Raw genomic sequence first — 14,928 nt, 5'->3', positions numbered from 1 at the left:
TTAAATGAAGCAGGAAAGTAAATCTTCCTAATTATCATATACTTAACTGTTTAAAATCACTCAAATGACAAGTAATATGCTTTCAATCTTGAATTATAATTTTAAAATGCCTGTATTGTTCCATTCACTCATCCTTCTATTAGTTCAGTGAACAAATATTGATTACTTACCCACTGTGTGCCAGGTATTATGACAGATTCAGGCAGTACAAAAATGATTAAACGAGGGGATCAGTTGGAGTGACTGTTTTCTAGAAACAATGCCTGTTTCAGTTATGAACTAGTCTGTTTTGAAGAAAGTGGTGAGGGAAAGCTGAAAATCATATTTGCACTTTATTCAACAAATCTTATTGAGGTCTTATTATGAATCAGGGGCTCTCCTAGGTATGGGCATACAAAATTGATTAAGACCATGCTTGCTTGCAGAAAACAAACAAAAAAGCATCTTTATAATAAAAAGGAAAAAGAGGAATCCCCTTTGTAGGTTTCATAGTTTATAGTGATATTTCTGATGTCGTCTCAGAGAATTAGTCACAATTATAGGAACTCAGAAGGCATTCCGTTGAGATGAAATAGACACTAAACTAGCAGAGATTACTTAGTGAAATAACAATTAGAATATAGTTATAATTCATTTTAGAAGATATTATGGCTTACACATAGTAGATGTGATGACTGAATAAGAGGATTGTTGAACGAGGGCACCTTGGTAGCCATTACCCATTGCCACCATGATTTTGCATTAAAAAATCTGTGCAAAACGGCCGGGCACGGTGGATTCACGCCTGTAATCCCGGCACTTTGGGAGGCCGAGGCGGGCGGATCACGAGGTTGGGAAATGGAGACCATCCTGGCTAACACGGTGCAACCCCGTAACTACTAAAAATACAAAACATTAGCCGGGCACGGTGGCACGCGCCCGTAGTCCCAGCTACTCGGGAGGCTGAGACAGGAGAATCGCTTGAACCTGGGAGACGGAGGCTGCAGTAAGCTGAGATCGCGCCACTGCACTCCAGCCTGGGCGACAGAGTGAGACTCCGTCTCAAAAAAAAAAAAAAAAAAAAAAACTTTGGGGTATATTAATAAACATTGTGTTTTTTAAAAAAAATTTAAATCTTTAATTTCCGTTTTCACGATTTTTCTTCTTACTTCCGAAAGGAAAGGAGTGCGTAGCTCTCTTGCCTGTACATCCTCCACGGCCCCTGGGTCGGGGCGGGATCCCCCGGGCCCCCCGGGGGTCCACATGCAGCCCCTGGGAGGCCGGTGCGGGATGAGGTCCGGGGGCCGCCTCATTGCTGAGGTCCGGCCGGTTGGGGCCCCGGCGGCCGCTAGGCGCTCTGGCTGGGCAGCTCCTGGGAGATGAAGCGGCGCAGGCGCTCCGGGTACTGGCTGTAGAGCTGGATGTCTTTGTGCCTGGCGCTCTCCACCCACAGCGGCTCCACCGCCTTGGGGCAGCGCTGGTAGAGCGCCAGCCCGTGCGAGAGGTCGATCACCTCGTCTTTCGTGCCGTGGATGATGAGCACGGGCGACGTGATCTCGGACACCTTCTGGATTCTGCGGGAGGGGCGTGGGGCGGGTGAGACCTCGCCCGGCCCGGGCGCCGCCCCCGTCCCCGACCCCATCCCCGTCACCGCCCCTGTCCCCGCCCCAGCCTGCTCACTTGGGGAAGGCGTCGAAGCAGTAGGTCTTCTTGGTGTCAGGAAGGCGACGCTCAGGTCCAAGGTGAGCGGCGAGTGCAGCACCACCGCGGGGGACTCGTAGCGCGAGGCCAGGTCCACCGTGGGCGCTGTGCCGATGCTCTGCCGGTACAGGATGATGCTGTCCGGGCTGATGCGGTACCTGGAGGCACCGGAGCAGGGTCAGCCGCGGCCTCCGACTCGCGCGCACCCCTCCCGCCAGCGGGCGTCCCCGGGCCCAGCTCCGGATGCGACTCTCCAGTCTCCCTGCTCAGCCAAGTCAGTGGGTCAGTCCCAGGCTCCACACCAGTCCAAAGGGCCACCCCCAGTCCCCCAACACCGCAGCGGTGGGCGGAGCCGGCGGCCTGGTCCTGTTCCCTGGCGCTATGGTTCACTGGCGTTTCCTAGCCAGGATCTGCTGGATGCTGGCTAGGGAGTCCCCCTCGGGCTAGGGTAGGGGAAGCCCTGGCGCCTCTCCTTCTCCTGGTCACTCCTGGGCGCACACTGGGAACTGTGTGCTCCCCCACATCCTGAATGCTTCACGCCTTCCTGCCCAGGTTAGAAAGCCGTTCCTGGTACACTGGCCGGGGCAGGGTACACTCTTCCTCCCTGCAGCCCTTGCCCACCCCCTTGGCCATGAGGAATTCAGGCAGCTGTGTCCCCAGATGTCTCCACCCAATTTTGGATTCTCGGAGTCCCATGCCCAATGAGGTGCCAGCCCAACCCAGGTCAGCATCGAGGGTGGCGGCTGCGGGGGCAGCACCTCCTCCCACCAGCGCCTTCTCTTGGGAGTGGACAAGTCCTCGGCCACCTCAGCACCACCAGCTCCCACCCAGGGCCACCCCCACCCCCAGGTCACTGGTGTGCGGCCCCTGGCCCAGCTGATCCAGCACCAGTCCCAAGGCCTCTTCGTGCCCAGTCCCAACCACGCGGGACCCACCTGCCACCCAGTCGATGCCGCGACCCCAAGAACTCTCCCACACGCTCCAGGCTCTGATCCTAGGCAGATGCCCTCCTGCGAGGCAGGAGCATGGGCAGGTGTGCGTCCCGTCTGCCTGGCATTCGGACTCCACCAGCAGGGCTGTCCCCCTCCTTGGCCTGGAATCCCAGCCTCCTGGCAGCACTCCACAGCTCACTGCTCACCCATGGCCCAAAGGATGCTGCCTGGCTTGTGCCTGTGGCCCCAGCTCTGCCTCAGCCTCCCTGGCCTGCTCCCTGGCAGCCAAGGCCAGTAGTGTGCTGAGCCAGCCCAGCCCTGTCACCTGCTCCAGGCAGGAGCCCCAGCTGCCACCTGGTTGTCACCACTCAGACAATCAAACAAGACACATCCTCAGTGGAGGCCCTGAGTGCGATCTGGCCTCCCCATCACGGCTCTGGGCCGAGGTTCCTGCAGGACAAAGCGGCAGCAGGACAGAAGGCCGAGCAGACAGAGCTCAGAGCTGGCCATGGTGGATGTGACTCTGCCGGTGCCCCGGGAAGTAGAGACAGAAGGGGGCCGAGGAAGCTGCATGAAGTGGTGCTTGGTTTCAGCGCCCCACACTGCCGGGAGCCCCCCAGAGCCAGGGTGGTGCAGGGGACCCAGCTCCAGGCCCACAGCAGGGACTGCCTGGGATATCGCCAAGGCAATGAGGACCCTACCTCCCCAGGGTCTCTGACTTCTCAGAGCTGCGCCTGGCCCCTGCAGGAGCGGGTCAGACCACTGGGCTGGGCTGAGCAGGGCAGGGCCAGGACGAGACAGCCCCAGTAGGTGGCGAGCAAGAAAGGCCTCCAGAGGCCCACGCGGGTCTTCTGGTCCAGAGCAGCACTGGCCCGGGCGGTGCTCAAACACGAGAGAAGGGCCCAAGCAAGCGCAGGGCTGGGGACCTGGATGATTAGGAGGGCTGGATCTGGAATCGAGGCTGGCCCAGACCTCGGGTGTGTGCTGGGGGTCTGCACCTGAACCTGCAGGCCCTGCCCCGGGATGGCCGATCTCCACAGCCACAGGGCCTCATGGGCCAGGCCTCGGGACCTCGATGCAGCAGCCTCGCCTCACCTGGCCCCAAGTGCTGCCTCGGCCCGTGGGCTCCCAGCCACACGTGCACAGACCCCCCGACACCACCCACCCCCTCCCGCCGCGTGGTGTCCACGCCCCTGTGACAAGCTCAGCCCCTTCTTGTTCTCAGGCCAGGGGATCCCAGGGAGCCTGGCTCCACAGGCCAGGGTGTGGGGGGACCTCTTGGCCACACCTCAGCCGTGTGGAGGCTGCACCCGCACGCCTGAGCTCACCTGTCCGGCTCTCTGGCCGCATGCGTCCACTGTGGCTCCCCTCCTGCAGGGCCGCCCACCTTCCTCCCAGGGAAGCCCGACCCTCCCCTCTGCCGCCGACCTGGTCCCCTCTCGGGTGTGCCCAGGCTGAGCTCCCCCCAGGGCCGCCCTCACCTGGTGCGCAGGGCCTGCCAGGCGGCGTCCATGTCGGCGTAGAGGTTGGTCTAGGAGGGCCTGCCGGAACTGGCACCGTAGCCGGAGTAGTCGTAGGAGAAGATGTTGCAGTGGAGGCGGGAACCCAGGCCAATGTAGAAGCTGCCCATCTGGCCCAGGTCCACGGCGTTGCCTTTCTTGTTCGTGCACCTCTGGTCAGACACAGTTCAGTTGATCTAGGCTGGGCTTGGCTAGCATTGGCTTGAAGCTGCAGCTGGTGTCCAGATCTGTTCCATGTATTTGTTATCCTCCTCAGCCCTCCCGGGTACTTGAAGCATGTTATTGTTATGGCGAAAGTCAGGAGTGCAACCTGCCTGTGCAAAAACATGCCAGGCTTCTGTTGCCTTAAATCCTCTAAGATACCCCTTTGACTTAAGCAAAGTCACACAGCAAGGATCAAAGTCAAGGAGTGGGGAATTATATCTGTCCCTTAGAGATGGAGATAGGGGAGAGTGAACAAATGCAGTGTCCTGAAAGATTGTAACATAATGAATTCAGTATTGTTTTTGTTTGTTTGAATGAAGCTTTGCATGGACACAGTACAGTAGAAAAGTACTATTTGAACTCTTTCTCCACATTCATAAAATTGCTACATAGTTTCTACCATGATTATATTTTTATGATCCATTTTTGTGTACAGATCTGAAAACTTTATACTAGAATTTATTAGCTGAGGAAAGGAATATCCACTGACATCATCATATACAAACATTTCTCAATATTTTAATGCTTGTGGTATTGTTAATGTTTCTGTGGAAAATACTTAAAATCATAGAAGTGATTTCTAAGTCAGTTATTGATTTATTCTAATGAATTATAAAAATCAGACTAAATTACTAATAGAGAAATTCCATTTGAAATACTAGTCTGAGCTACAAATGAGATGGATTTTTGTGCTCATCATTTGTACTGTAGTTATGTTTGTTGAGATTGGGTTATTAAAACATAATTATAACTATCAGCAGAAAAGCCTGTTGTGCTATAATTAAATCATCTAAACAATCATTTTTGTGGTCTTAATATCCTGGATTTCTCAATTCATTGTAGTAGATAAGATTTCTCTTTAAATACTACTTATTATCAGCAGCTTGCTTTTCTGTGAATGCTAGAAAATTTAGAATTCTGCATTAATATTTAATAAAATATATGCTATCCTAATATTGATGCGTTATATCTATCTATACAACATGCAACAAGAGAGAAATATTGGATGAATTAGAATATTTGCAGCCCATGGCAATTATCTGTAGCAACGTTTTTTTTTGTCTTCAGAAAAATATAGATTTTTTTGGAAATGGATTAGTTCTAGTTTCAATCTAGGAAGAACTACTTATGGAAGTTTTGTGTACAGGATACTGATGTTTTCAAATATAATGCATTATTATTTTAGTTTAGTTTCTTTTACCACATACTTAGAAATTGTTCAAGTGAACAGGCTATTAAAACTAATGGTATAGATGAATGGTATAGAAAGGCATTGTAAACATCCCACTTTTCCCAAGCCATGAATTTTAACACTGGATTAAGGAGATGAAAATGGAGCCACTGGGAATGTGGATTCTTTGCTAATAATTATTTTTCTTCCTTTAAAAAGATTCTTCAAAAGGCAAGAATATGGAAGTATTTCAGCAGATATTCTTGAGGTATCTAAAATACATACTCTTCCTATCAAAATCAATAAATAGATTGATGTAAGTAAGATAAAGTCAGGGCAACTGATTTTGCATGTGAGTGTACACACAGACACATATCCATGTATTCTCCATCTGTTCTCAGTTACTGAATTATTAGACTCGACTGAGTGATCACTTGACTGTGTTTAACCTGATAAACAGACTCTTAACAAGAAGAACAATATTTTAAAAACTGGATTGTTCCTACTACTTCTCAGCATGCATCAGCCACTCTTTTTCCCATCCTATCTCCTGCCAAACTGGTCTCTAAATATCTGTTCCACTTGGAGACACTATTGGATGTTGTTGTAAATGACTTAAATGAATATTCACTCTACCTGCTTTCATATTAATTCAGTTTTCATAGGATGGTCTCTATGGGATCAAGCAAAAGGACTTAGTGGAATATCTCTATATGACTCCAGAAAGTAAAGAATGTGGTGAGTTTAACAGAGTGCCCCTTCCTTTACTAAATGTGAATGATGTTTCAGCATGAAGCCAGAGTGAAAAGTCCTAACATATGTTTGTCTGGACAGCCAACAATTGGTCACATTGCACATTTCATGTTACAAAGGAGCTTCATGGTAGTATAAATGAGGGTCAGGAAAAGACACTTAACTGTGGTCAGGGCTTTAAAATGGAGCCAGAGCAAGAATTCTGGAAGTTGACAATATCAGGAAGGAAACCTCTGTAAGCAGGCACGCAGGGGACTCCAGAAATCTCTTCTTTGCCCCTACAACTCTGGACTTTCAGAAATACACACCCCATTCTCCTGTATTAATACACAATTCATGTTCACAACATCAAAAATCAATTTTAAAATAGTAAACCTAAGGTAGACGGAAAGACATTATAGCCCCAGCATGCCTGAGATGTGAGGAGCAAATCAGAAAGATGTGAGTGTGAAGAGAAAGGGACATCGTGCTAATCAATCATTTAAAATTTTTACTCCAGAGAAATGGCAATATTTCACAGATTGTTTCTCATCACCAATCTCACAAGTATAAGTATTTTTTGAAAATTTTCCTCTCAGTTCTTTTCCTTGACGGTGAAGTCCAGAATAGGTTGGTTTAGATCTAGTTCTTTTCAGCCTCAATACTCCATAATCACCTTGGCTTTTTTGATTATGACTGGACGGCATGTACTATTATTTTAATAGTAAACATTTAGTAAATAATTTTAAATGTTATCCTTAAATAACTATGGGCTTTATTCATTTACTGTATGTATTTCTAAAACATTCATAAGAACTTCAGGATTTTAATTCAAATGGTCCCTAAAGTAGAAAATGCACTCACAGATGATGCATATGTTTTTAAGAAAAAGAAACGTGCCATTTGTTATTAAATTGAGTAGACTTTGTATCCTTTAGAATTTGGGCAGAATTTTCTTGCTATATTGTAGAGAACCTATCAACCATATCTTAATTTTCTTCTTTTTCAGGTTTTCAAAATTTACATTGGCATTGGTCCACTAATTCCTTGTTTTCTATTTTTGGATGAGTGTGCATAGATCACCTCCATCTTAATTTTCAACATAAACTTTTAGCAGAATCTTTCATGTTTCATTGCCATGTAAGCAGATGTGATTTTTATTCTTTTTCATTTTCATTGAACAGTTACTTCATTTGAAATTTTTGACTTGATTTAATTTAACTTTATTTTTTGGTGGTAGATACATCTGTTGCCACCTGTGTCTGGTTGGCATTTTAATGTGTTGCCTCGAAGCTGTAACCACAATAGTGGCACATTTTCCTGCTGTTCTTTATTCTTTGTTTCATGTGTATCTATTTTCAATAAATTGCATTGGTATGTTGTCATAGATTTTCTTTTTGTCTCTCAGATTTTCTGTCGTAATTATTTTTATTTATGCCTTTGGAAATATTTCATGGTTGTTACTTAAAACAGCAGAGCTCTTTGAGAAAGTTTTCATGGTTTCCCAAATGTACATTCATATAGATTATTTAGTAGTTATTACATAATGATCTTTGGAGCAATAAATGCTGTTATATAAGAACAATTCCCAAATGTAATTTGAAAGTTATAAGCTAGCCTTTGATGGCCTAGAATTAATGTACCTTTATAATTCTAATCTGCATGTGAATTTAAGAAGACCATGGATTGAGGATTGGGTGCATAATTGTCAGGGCCCAGTACAAAGTGAAAATGTAGAGCCCTTTGATAAAAAATTACAAAGAATTTTCAGATGACCATAATAGGTCATGCACGAGGCCTTTCTAAATGCGTACAGTGACCATGAAGCCATGGGCATTGTTTTGTTTTGTTTAATCTTGCTGTTTGGTTGTAAAGCAGATCTTTAAATCAAGAGAAAAAAGAACACCAAAGAACATCTCTATCAAAATGTTTTAAACATTATAGAAGATTAGATCCATATAAATGAAAGGGATAAAGAAAAAGCACGTATCCAACCTCAAATATAAAGCATGGAATTCTTATATGAACTCCATTATAGCACTTGATATTTCAGCTCTATTTTCATTTTTGAACAACTCTAGATATATCTATATATTTTAGTCTAAAATTTAATTTTTATAAATTCTAAGTACTTCCCCAAATTCTACCTTAGATAAACAATTCAGAGATAACTCTGTTTCCTATTCTATTAAGTGGAACCATATGAAATTGTCAGTATTCAGCCTTTTCTGTCCTACAAAAAAATGACAGTTTTGTGTTTCCACCTAACACATGGCAGCCCAATAAATATGTGAAGTTCAGGATCATAGAGCTACCACACTAAACACTACTAAATGCATACATGCACCCTTTCCAAAACCCGGCAGATCTTCTTTTCCCCAAACGAATCATTCTTTGACTCTTCACCCATTATTCATGTGAGAAATTTTCCAGGCACTTCAGCATGTCAGCTGAGTGACTGTAACAATTAGATTTATTCATTCTCCTCTCACAATTTGACATTCTATATTGAAACGCATGATCTAAATGTTGACTAATAGTCTGCATAGTGAAACATGTTTACTAGTTCCCATGACCTAAAACAATGTAAAGCATGATTCAGAGATTTCTTTTCTTAAACACTTCTAAACAATATGTCTGCCGGGATAAACTGGTGCAATTTCTATGTGAAACCTAAAGAATTTCAATGACACATTTTCATCCTTATTGCCATCAAATAATCCCTTTAATAGTGCCCCATCTTCCATACTCCTTCATATGATTTTCTATATTATTATTTTCCATCATTCATTCTGTTAAAACTACAATAGTTTCTGCAGAGAAATGACAGATTTTTCCGCTTCAGAGGCATTTCTGCATTGAGCTCTCATAAACCTCTCTAACATGGTGGGCAATAGACTCAGCAACATTTGTGTATGAATTCAGTTGTGAACTACAAAAGGCTCATGTATAACATCAAAAAGCAACTCAGTAAAAATAATTCTATTGAAGATAGTATGAACTAATTATATAATTTTAGGATGGCTTCAACTGAAACAAAAATACCTTCGATACAGTGTGGAGCAATGAATTTCTAACATTTTTATCTGCTTAACATTTTTCATCAGCACAATTTATACAGAAGCCCAGCATGAGACATTCTGGTTCACATGGAATTTCTCTGCCCGCTTGAGCCCTGTAGAAATCCCACTGTGTTGGTAAACAGCAACAGCAACCAGAAGATACTAAGCTTGAATTCTCAGTGGCTCAACCAAACCAAAATTTGTTGGTTGCTCCCATAAAGTTCAATGTCAGTCAGAATAAACTCCTCTAGCCTTAACCTATAACACACATTGCACGTAACCTTCAAAGTACTGGCAGTGGAAAAGGAGAGAACTTGGAATGAGGCAGGGGCTTTTTATTGCCTTAGCCCCAGAGTGATTCATGGCACTTCCCCTCAGAGTCTCTTAGATCTTTCCACGTGATCCCAACATAACTGGAAGTCTCTGAAATATCTGGGAGTGCATGAATATTTGCTGAGTATTCATTACATGTCTGTTTACAGACTCCATTTTGCTTTCTAAGATGCTCCCTAACTCTTCTCAGAAGCTTTACATAACATGCTATAAAACACGGATCTAATCAAAATATCACCCTATACCCTATAAATATGTACAATGATGTGTCAATTTAAAAATTAAAGCAAAAAATCCACTTATCTAAAGGGATGATTTCCTCATGCTTTAGGTAATTCTTCATGGAATATTAGTCTCCAATACCAAACTTTTATTAAGAGCATGGCACATGTATACATATGTAACTTACCTGCACGTTGCGCACATGTACCATAGAGCCTAAAGTATAATAATAATAATAATAAAAAGAAAAAAAAAAAGAAAAGTAAAACAGAATAAAAAAAAAAAAGAATTTGGCTGCAAAGAATCCAATAATGTATTTTCAGAAAGAGACTGGAATGCCACAATCTTGTGCATCAACAAAACAAGGTGTCCCTTTTTGACATTTGGGTCTCTGCATGACTTCTGACAAAAAGGACAGGCTCAGAGGACATATGGGCATGTCCAACATTTCATTTCTAAAAGACTTCTGGATCTGCTCTAAAGAGGGCATGAGTCTAGGAAATTTCTGACCTCCAGAGCACAGACAGTGCTTCTTCAGAGAAATTATAGATTTTCCCACTTCAGAGGCATTTCTGCATTGAGCTGTCATAAACCTCTCTAACATGGTGGGCAAGTTCATATTTCAGTCTTTCACATTTAGCTCTGAGTTTAGTACTTGCTGGATTTTAAATTAGGTTTCTTTGACATGAAATGAAATCTTCAGCTGTCCATTAGTTCCAAAGCAGGCCCTCAAACTCAACACATTAAAAAATTAGTCTTTTCCTCAGAATCTTGTTCTCCTTCCAGACTTTCCAGTTTTCATTACAGATACCACCTGTCAGACAGTCATTTAGGCTTAACATTTTAAAGTCTGTTCTGGGTCTTCCACATTCATTATTATCTACGGTCAATCACATTCCAAGGATTGTTGCCTCCAATGCAGGCCTTTTTCTCAATTTTATTTTCTCCTGTCAGAGTCATGCACAGATTAGCTCTCAAGTGAGCTTTATAATGGCCCCCTAGCATCTAAACTCTCCTTTTTTCCAATTGATAGTTCTGCCAGAGTTGGCTTCTTAAACCAGAGGTTAGACTGCATTTCTCTAAGTAAATTCCAACGACACCAGAACAGTGATTCTTAATAAGTATTACAAGTAGGGAAATACAGATGGGAGAGTTTGCTTAGTAAATAAGTTCATAAAATCTAGGTTAAATAAAGTTAAATGGGGTTTACTTTTTGCTGTTGCTTGTTAATGTGCATTTGAAATTTCTAAAGTGGCATTACATATCCATAATTTCCCTTATCTATTTGACAAAGGAATCTGGTTTGTTTAGAAGCATTTTTTCAGAACTTCTATAGGTCAACCTTTCAGAAATTCCTCATTATCAACAGTCAAACCCAGATGTATTTTCTTTGGCTCTCACAACAGGCTTAGAGGAATTTCTAGTCTGTTCTCCTGATGTTTCATTATGTGCATCTTTTGCTTAGGCCTGTTAAACCTACTCAATGTGTGTATCTTCTACTCCATGTCTTTATTTCTACTGTTGTCTTAACAGGAAATCTTTGCAACCCAATTCATAGTTTTTGTTCTTTGGAAAAATCCAAATCATGATCATGAATACATATTTTTTCTCTATTGAGATTTTCCTGTTTTTATGTATCACAGCCAGAAGTAATCACTGCATAGAGTATTTCTGTAGAAAGATAGAAGAGTTCTATTTTAACACAATATTTACTATACACCAAGCAAAGGTCTAGGTATTTATACTTACTATTTTATATATTCATCCCATCAACGCAATGAAGAAATATTAATAAATCCATTATATATGCTAAAAGGTACCTACACATATATGCCACATGTGCAGGTTTTCTCAGATATTATTAGCTAGGGAAGCTGTGTTGTAACAATCTTCAAAAACTTCTTTCTATTGTTTACATGCTATTCCACATCATTTTGTTTTCATTTCTTTTGTAGTATCTAATGTATTCTACTAAAAAAAAAAAGTAGAGTAGTTGGAAAACTCTTGTGAAAAAAATATATGTATTACATATTTACTATTCTTCATGATTCTCAAAATTTTCATCATTATTAATGTTTTGTATATATATAGTGGGTGTATGTATGCGTGTTAGATATATAATTTAAAAGAAAACAATAAGTTGGTGCCTTATGGCAAATTGTTCCTTAAGTCCTGCATTTAAAACATAGACACTGAGTGAATCAGCATATTTGATCATCTTTTAACTACAATAGATAATTATACATTAAAAATACATTAACCATCCAAATACATCATTTTTCTTATTTATTTATTTATTTATTTTTATTATTTATTATTTTTTTTTTTTGAGACGGAGTCTCGCTCTGTCGCCCAGGCTGGAGTGCAGTGGTGGGATCTCAGCTCACTGCAAGCTCCACCTCCCGGGTTCCCGCCATTCTCCTGCCTCAGCCTCCCGAATAGCTGGGACTACGGGCGCCCGCCACCACACCCAGCTAATTTTTTTGTATTGTTAGTAGAGAAGGGGTTTCACCATGTTAGCCAGGATGGGCTCAATCTCCTGACCTCGTTATCTGCCTGCCTTGGCCTCCCAAAGTGCTGGGATTACAGGCCTGAGCCTCGGCGCCCGGCCCAAATGCATCTTTAGGAAAATTATATTTAAGCTCTTCATGGAGACATTAAAAAACCAAGCTGCATTAATGATAAATAATTATATCACTCATTAGTAAGGAGTAAATAGCTGTTTTCTATTTGAGAAGTGTTCATTGGATTGTCCATCTGTATGCAGGAACATCTGTTTTCTGACATGCTTTTATCACCGTTTGTTTTGTACTTGTACCATAATTACACTTGTTTGTAATATTGAACTCGAGACAATGATTAAAATCAACTTATGAATACGATTCTTTTATGCTTTTGTATTTCATTAGAAAATGTGTAATTCTAGTATGACATTTATGAGTATATATAAAAGAAAGTATTTGATTAACAAAATGCCTCAACAGATTACGTCAGTAAAATGAGTGTTATATTATGCAGTCTATGTTATTATTTTGGCATTTTTAAGGAAAGTTTATTGCTTCGTGGAATCTTTTTTTTTTAACTGACCATCTATGAATTTTCTGTATTCTTTATTTCAGTGTGATCACATGGTCATAGAAGAGACATTTTTAGATCATCAGAAGTTGACAGTTTTCAGTGTAGTGTATGTGCTTTGTATAAGATGGAATTAAGTTTGGTGTATGGGTGATAGATGAATTTTTACTGAATGATGGATAACTGCTGTTCTATTAATGACATTTCATCAATCAACTCTTTTGGATATGGTTTATCACAAAACGTTGCTGACTTAATTTTCGTGGATTAACTGAGGTGAAAGTGATACCTGGTAGAAGTTTCATTAATACAAATTTTCCTCTCTTAGGAGTAGGATGGATTATATTATTTGTCGAAATGCCTTTCCATGTAAGTTGTTAACTGTCAGTTTTCTTGTCCTGTGAATCATATCTTTTCTGTATTTGCTGAAATAGAGACTTAACATTGTTAAATGATTTTTCCATGTCATGGAAAATGTATGCCTCTAAATCTGCATTCCTTCCTACAAATCACGAGTTCAAAATGACTTTTTTTAAGAAAAAAATGATGGATTTCTGGTATTTTGTGGCAGGATAAACTCCCTGTAGCCTATCTTACATGTTGATTACAACTACAACTATGAAAAGTACAATAAGCAACTAACTGAGGAAACTGAAAAGTAAATTAAAGGAGAATTATGAATGATAAGCAAAATCTGGAGAAGCACCCTGCAGTAGTGTGAGCTTCCATTGTTGTATTTCTTTCAATCAAAACCAAAACAAACAAACAAAACAAACAAAAACCAGAAAAGAACACCACCACCAAGAAAACACTCAAGGAAAATAGATATTGTGATAGAAACAGCAGAAATGTCGAGAAACAGAACCAGAAGGTTAGAATTATTAGAGAAAATAATATGAAAAGAGTAATTTTAAAGTATCTAAACAAAATTTTAAAAAGGAATTTAAAAAAATAAGCAAGGAGAAGACAGAATAAAAGTAGGTTGATAATTCATTTGTTAGCATTTGTCTGTTTGGTATTTGTTGACCATTTTATTTAAAAAAAATTGGCTCTATTTGATTTTGGTGTATTTCTTGTATATGTATCATAAAATTTAGTATTTTTTATTATTATTAAATACTTTATATTGTTAAATGATAATTTATCTTTATTGATAAGAAAGATGTAGTTTTCTGGTTGTTATTTTTGTAATTTTACCTGCATTTATATTTTTCCCCATTTATTTAGATAATACCTAATGGTTCCCCACAATGAGTGGCAATTAAATTAGACTCTATGCTGTTTTCACTTTCTCAGCTTCTCCTGAACTATTTGATTTTTGTGGCAGGATATTTCTTAATATTTGCCTTTGTGCCACTTAATATTTTCATACATTAAACAATGGGCAAATTTTGAGATTTAAAATGAACCCATTGTTCTCAACTATTATAGATGAGGCAATCAGGGAGCTAATTCCTACTTTCCTCTTTCTTTTACTCTCTCCTCCTAGTTGTTACAGTTCAATCATTTGTACATTATCAGAATCATCAGTAAAATATCTTTTTACATTTTCTACACCATGTATCCCTTAAATCTATATACGACGCAGTGAATGCTTACCTCTTGCCTTACTGGTAGTATTTTACCTACTCAGAACTAGGTTGATTGAACTTTGTCCTGTGGTAAATCTCTTAATAAGAACTTTCTGTAAACAGTGTTCTCTGCAATTATGGGTGCTTATAACTGTACACTTTATAGCTGATAGATACCTTGCAAGGATAAGGATAACCATTGGCTTCTCCCTTCTCTTCTTTCTCAATATTTCCCCCCATTTTCTGGTGTTAACTTTTGCTGTGGAAAACTCTGATGCCAAAATGATTTTCTTTTTCTCTAAGTTGACTATTTTTGCTTAAGCCCCCAAATAATGCTTTCTTAATCTTTAAAGTCCTAGTCCCATACAGAGATATATCTTGGAGTTGAACATTCTAATAACATATATAAGCATATACTACACGGTA

General features: G+C 41.1%; 1 pseudogene; it reads right to left on the bottom strand.

The window, feature by feature from the left end:
• Nucleotides 1–1,216: 1,216 nt before the first annotated feature.
• Nucleotides 1,217–14,742, bottom strand: LOC129014571 (alpha/beta hydrolase domain-containing protein 17A-like; annotated as a pseudogene).
• Nucleotides 14,743–14,928: the final 186 nt, after the last annotated feature.

The sequence above is a fragment of the Pongo pygmaeus genome, chromosome 16 (genome assembly GCF_028885625.2).
Source record: "Pongo pygmaeus isolate AG05252 chromosome 16, NHGRI_mPonPyg2-v2.0_pri, whole genome shotgun sequence".
NCBI lineage: Eukaryota > Metazoa > Chordata > Mammalia > Primates > Hominidae > Pongo > Pongo pygmaeus.
The sequence above is the reverse complement of the archived record's forward strand: the minus strand, read 5'-3'. Positions and strand labels throughout refer to the sequence as shown.